This window comes from Danio aesculapii, chromosome 8 (genome assembly GCF_903798145.1).
Source record: "Danio aesculapii chromosome 8, fDanAes4.1, whole genome shotgun sequence".
NCBI lineage: Eukaryota > Metazoa > Chordata > Actinopteri > Cypriniformes > Danionidae > Danio > Danio aesculapii.
In genome coordinates, this window is record NC_079442.1 from 38,253,987 (window position 1) to 38,259,986 (window position 6,000).

The following is a 6,000-nucleotide window of genomic DNA, read 5'->3' on the forward strand; positions in this document are numbered from 1 at the left end:
TTTGCATTATTTACAAACTAGTTATTTAAGAATTCGAGCCTCGGCTGGTTCAGTTGGCGTTTCTGTGTGGAGTTTGCATGTTCTCCCCGTGTTTGCGTGGGTTTCCTCCGGGTGCTCCGGTTTCCCCCACAAGTCCAAAAACATGTGGTATTGGTGAATTGGGTTGAGCTAAACTGTCTGTAGTGTATGTGTGTGAATGAGTGTGTATGGATGTTTCCCAGTGATGGGTTGCAGCTGGAAGGGTATCCGCTGCGTAAAACAAATGCTGGATAAGTTGGTGGTTTATTCTGCTGTGGCGACCCCAGATTTATAAAGGGATCAAGCCAAAAAGAAAATGAATGAATGAATGAATTATTTAAGAATAGTTGGTGCTACTTTAAGATCACTCAGAATGCGTAAGTAAATGATTAATAAACTAATCAAATCAATATTTATTTTTCTTACTATTAAGGTATATATTAATTGTTGATTTGTATATTAACAAATGCTTTTTTAACTCAACTTCATTCAGTATTGTGACCTAATCTAAAGTGAGGACTATTTATGCTGTATAAATCCCTTATAAAAGACTCGGTTAAATTCTAAACAGGAAAAAAAAGAAAATAAATGACTTTAATAGTTTTTATTTATTTGAAGATGCACAAATGAAACTATCATAGGAAAAATAAATCTTTGCAATCTCATCTAAAATAAAATTACTATATGGTTTACACTCTGCTAAATAACTTTGAAATGTTGTATCTTAATAAATTGTTAAATTAATATATTGTTGTTGTTTTATCCAATTTTATTTAATTGTAATTATTTCTAATTGTATTTTTGACACTCCTGTTATTCGGCGATGCTTAAAGTTAACAGTAATTTTATTTTTCAGATAAGATTGCAAACATTTATTGTTAATTTGATACTGAGCCTTGAATTGTCATTCATAAGGGATTTATAAAGCATAAAGATTCCTTACTTCAGATTAGGTCAAAAAATTGCATGAAGTTGAGTTAATAAAGTATTTATTAACATGCATATTAACCATTACTATATGCCTAAATAATAAGATATATGAATGTTAATTTGAATAGTTTATTAATCATTTACTAACTTATACTGATTGATTCTAAAAGCCACCAAAGCTACTCTTAAATACAAATGGTTTGTAAATAATGCAATACTTCATTTAGTAATGAAAAATTAATAAGTAATAAAGTATGTAAATACAATTAAGTCAAGAATACAGCATTTGTAGCTGTTTTTATAAACTGCTTAATAAAGTCTATTAATGTAGAGTTAATGCTTAACAGATAATGAATTAATTATTTGCTAATGCTCTGTGCCAAATGTAGGAAAAGCAAATACTATGGAAGTCAATGGTTACAGGTTTTCAGCATTCCTTGAAATATCTTTTTTTGTGTTCAGCAAAAGAATGAAACTCATAAAGGTTTGAAACAAGTAAAGGGGGAGTAAATGGCGACAGAATTTTCATTCCTTTGTTACATTAAAGTAGGCCTTCAAATACTACGTCAAGATTAAGGTCAAGGTTAACACAACAGCCGATTAGCCTAGTTTTTCCACAGACTCTTTAAAAGATTCTGAAACTGAACTAGTAATGACATACTGAGAATGAAAATGACATTTTGGTCACTTTATTGAATATATAAAATTAAAATATAATGAGAATATTTTATTCTGATTGTCAGTTTTCAGACTAGGACTGTTTAGCAAGTATCTTTTACACCAAATCCTGACCATGACAATGCAATAAGTGATAAAAACTCAGTGTTATAGGATGTTATGAGGTCACTTAACCAGGTAATCTACGGTGCATCCAGAAAGTATTCATAGCGCTTCACTTTTTCTACATTTTTTTATGTTAAAGTCTTATTCCAAAATGGATTAAATTAATTTATTTCTTCAAAATACTACACACAATCCCCCATAATGACAATGTGAAAAAATTTTTTTTTTGAAATTGTTGCAAATTTATTAAATTAAATCACATGTACTGAAGTATTCACAGCCTTTGCTCAATACTTTGTTGATGCACCTTTGGTAGCAATTACAGCCTCAAGTCTTTTTGAACATGATGCCACAAGCTTGGTACTCCTCTTTGCAGTACCTCTCAAGCTCTATCAGGTTGGATGGGAAGCGATGGTGTACAGCCATTTTCAGATCTCTCCAAGGATGTTCAATAGGATTTAGATCTGGGCTCTGGCTGGGCCACTCAAGGACATTCACCAAGTTGTTGTGAAGCCACTCCATTGGCATATTTTGGCAGTGTACTTTGGGTCATTGTCCTGCTGGAAGATGAACCGTCGCCCCAGTCTGAGGTCAAGAACTCTCTGAAGCAGGTTTTCATTCAGGATGTCTCTGTACATTGCTGCATTCATCTTTCCCTCTATCCTGCCTAATTTTCCAGTTCCTGAAAAACTTTCCCACAGCATGATGCTGCCACCACCATGCTTCACTGTCGGGATGGTATTAGCCTGGTGATGAGCAATGCCTGTTTTCTCCAAACATATCAGCTGGCATTCACTCCAAAGTGTTCATTTTTAGTCTCATCAGACCAGAGAATTTTGTTTCTTATGGTCTGAGAGTCCTTCAGATGTCTTTAGGCAAATTCCAGGCGGGGAGTGGCTTCCGTCTGGCCCCTCTACCATACAGGCCTGATTGGTGAATTGCTGCACAGATGGTTGTCCTTCTGTAAGGTTCTCCTCAGACCACAGAAGAACGCTGGAGCTTAGAAAGAGTGACCATCGGGTTATTGATCACCTCCCTGACTAAGGCCCTTCTCCCCTGATCACTCAGCTTAGATGGCCGGCCAGCTCTAGGAAGAGTCCCAGTGGTTCTAAACATCTTTCATTTACAGATGATGGAGGCCACTGTGCTCACTAGAACTTTCAGAGCAGCAGAAATTTTTCTGTAACCTTCCCCAGCCTTGTGCCTTGAGACAATCCTGTCTCAGAGGGCTACAGACAACTCCTTTGTCTTCAGGCTTGGTTTGTGCTTTGACATGCACTGTCAACCCTGGGACCTTATATAGACAGGTGTATGCCTGTTCAAATCATGTCCAATCAATTGAATGTACCACAGGTGAACTCAAATTAAGCTGCTGAAACATCTCAAGAATGATCAGTGGAAACAGAATGTACCTAAGCTCAATTTAGAGCTTCACGGCATACTGAATACTTCAGTACATGTGATTTTTCAGGTTTTTTATTTTTAATAAATTTGAAACAATTTCATAAAATCTTTTTTCACATTGTGATTATGGAGTGTTGTGTGTAGAATTTTGAGGAAATACATTCATTTAATCCATTATGGAATAAGGCTGTAACATTAAAAAAATGTGGAAAAAGTGAAGCGCTTTGAATACTTTCTGGATGCACTGTACGTACCTTGGGTAATTAAATTTGGGTTTTAAGATGTTACACTGTAAAAAAAACTTGGTTTTCAAAGTCTGTTTTTTTTTTTTTTTTTTTTTTTTACTTTTTAACAAACACAAAGAAAATCTAAATGTTATGATTATAGGTATCACAAATGTAGATGGGGACATTATTTAATGTTAAATAACAATAAAGAACAAATTTCAATGTTTAAAATATACAGCCTAAAATATTATATAGGTCTGGATTAAAACATGAGCTCAAGCTAACAGCTTTTATCCTTTGCTGGCATTTATTTTTGGAATGTGTATGAATTTTATATGAATATACAGTTGATATATGTTATGGCTTTATTATTACAGTCTTACATCACTCTGTGTTTTTGACAGTGGTTTAATGCAATTGCTAAAAAAGAAGAAAATGTTGAACGCCAGAGAAGTCTACATCAAATCGTTGTTCTCTGCCCTCCAATCATGTTATCTTTACTGTCTTACTTTAGAAAAGGAGAAGAGAGCTAATAATCAAAAAATACAGCCTGCCCCTGGCTCAATCTCATGTCCAGGACTCTCTCCGTCTCTTTTGCTTATGTCTTGAGTATCTTTCTCACTGTCTACAGCATCTCTGTGCCATAGCTCTAGGCCTGTTGACTGTATCGTGCTCATGGCTTTCTGATCTTATCACAGTCAGAAACAAAGCATTTTGTGTTTGTCCCTTATTTACGCAGACTGGTAATATATCTCACCCTCAATAAAAAACCTGGCAGGATAGAGTGAAGTAATCTGTGTCTGTCTCTGTGGACAGTATTACAGATTAAAGAGGGCACTTTCCATAAAGAGGACACAGAATAGCACCAAAAATACCATAAACTGATTTTTAATACAATAGATTTCGTTTTACTTATTAAAAGGATTCTTTTCTTATTAATAATGTTAGAAATTACCAAACTCATAAGGTCCATCTGTTTATTTTCATATTTTAAATAAATTACATAAATATTTGGTATGTAAATAATACAAAATGTGGTATATAATATAATATTTATATGTTTTAAAAGCAAGTTTTGGTTGTTTATAATAAAAATAAATATGAATAATTATAAATAACGAATAATTAAAATACTTTTTACTGCTGTTAAATCAAATATTAAATTAATCATAACATGCTTTTACAATAATGTACTATTATTAATTGCATTTACATTTACTAACAATGAAGATATCATTTGTTATGTAATATTTCATGATATTGTTATAAATAAAAAAATATGTTAATTAATGGCAGCTGAGTCTTATGAAACTTTAATAAAAAGGGTTATTAAAAAAAATCACATTATGACAGTAATGTTCACTCTCGAGTTGGAAAAAAATAACAAATTTTTTACAAGAGTTGAATGCAAAATCTTTTTTAGATTTTTATTTATTTATTTATTTTTTTAAATAATAATTGATCTATCCTATCCTATTTAGGGAGATTCAAAAATAAAATAAAATAAAATAAAATAAAATAAAATAAAATAAAATAAAATAAAATAAAATAAAATAAAATAATCAAATATGAAATAAAATAAATAAAAAAAATTAAGTTAAAAATAAAATAAAATAAAATAAAATAAAATGAAAAATAAAATAAAATGAAAAAATAAAATAAAATGAAAAATAAAAAAATAATAAAAATTAAATAATTTTTTTTATATAAAATAAAAAAAAATAAAACGAAAAATCAAATCAAATAAAAAAAATACAATTAAATAAAAAATAAAAAAATAATAATAAATAAAAATAAAATAAAAAAATAAAATAAAAAAATAAATAAGTTGAAAAAATTAAGTTAAAATAAAATAAAATAAAATAAAAAAAAATAAAAAAATGAAAAAAAAATCAAATAAAATGTTGAACAAATAATAAAATCAAATATAATCAAATAAAAAATAATATAATCAATAATAATCAATAAAATTAAATAAAATTAAAAATAAAATTAAAAATTAAATAAAATGATAAAGTAATTAAAATAAATAATTAAATAAAATGAAAATAAAAAATAAAACAATTTATAAAAATAAAATAAAATAAAATTAAATAGAAAAACATAATAAAATGATAAATTAAATTAAATAAAGTGGAAAAATCAAATAAATGAAAAAATAAAATAAAATAAAATGGAAAAATAAAATAAATAAAATAAAATATAATAAAAAATATAATCTATCCTATCCTATTTAAGAAGATTCAAAATAAAATAAAATAAAATAAAATATATTAAAAGTAAAATGGAAAAATAAAAATGGAAAAATTAAATAAAATGATAAAATTATTAAAATAAATAAATTAATAAATTAATTAATTAAATGAAAAAATTAAATATAATAAAAAATAAAACAAATAAATAAATTATTTAATTAAAATAACATAAAAAAAGGAATTAAATGAAAAAAAAAAAAAAAAAAAAAAAATACTGGATTAGTGTAGAAAGAGAAAACCCATAACACAGACCAAAAGACAAAACACTGATAACCCATATATTATACCAGAAGCACAAGAGGAAAAGCAGAGGATAGACTAAATAGTCACTTTTACAAAACAGTGTGTGTTTGTGTGTCAGTGAAGGCGTAGGTGTGTGTTTA

At 28.6% G+C, this 6,000-nt stretch overlaps 1 protein-coding gene across 3 annotated transcripts in view; it reads left to right on the forward strand.

Annotated features, from left to right (window-relative positions):
• bcar3 (BCAR3 adaptor protein, NSP family member) overlaps window positions 1–6,000 on the forward strand; it is a 133,508-nt gene that overhangs the window by 51,442 nt on the left and 76,066 nt on the right. The window lies entirely within an intron of this gene.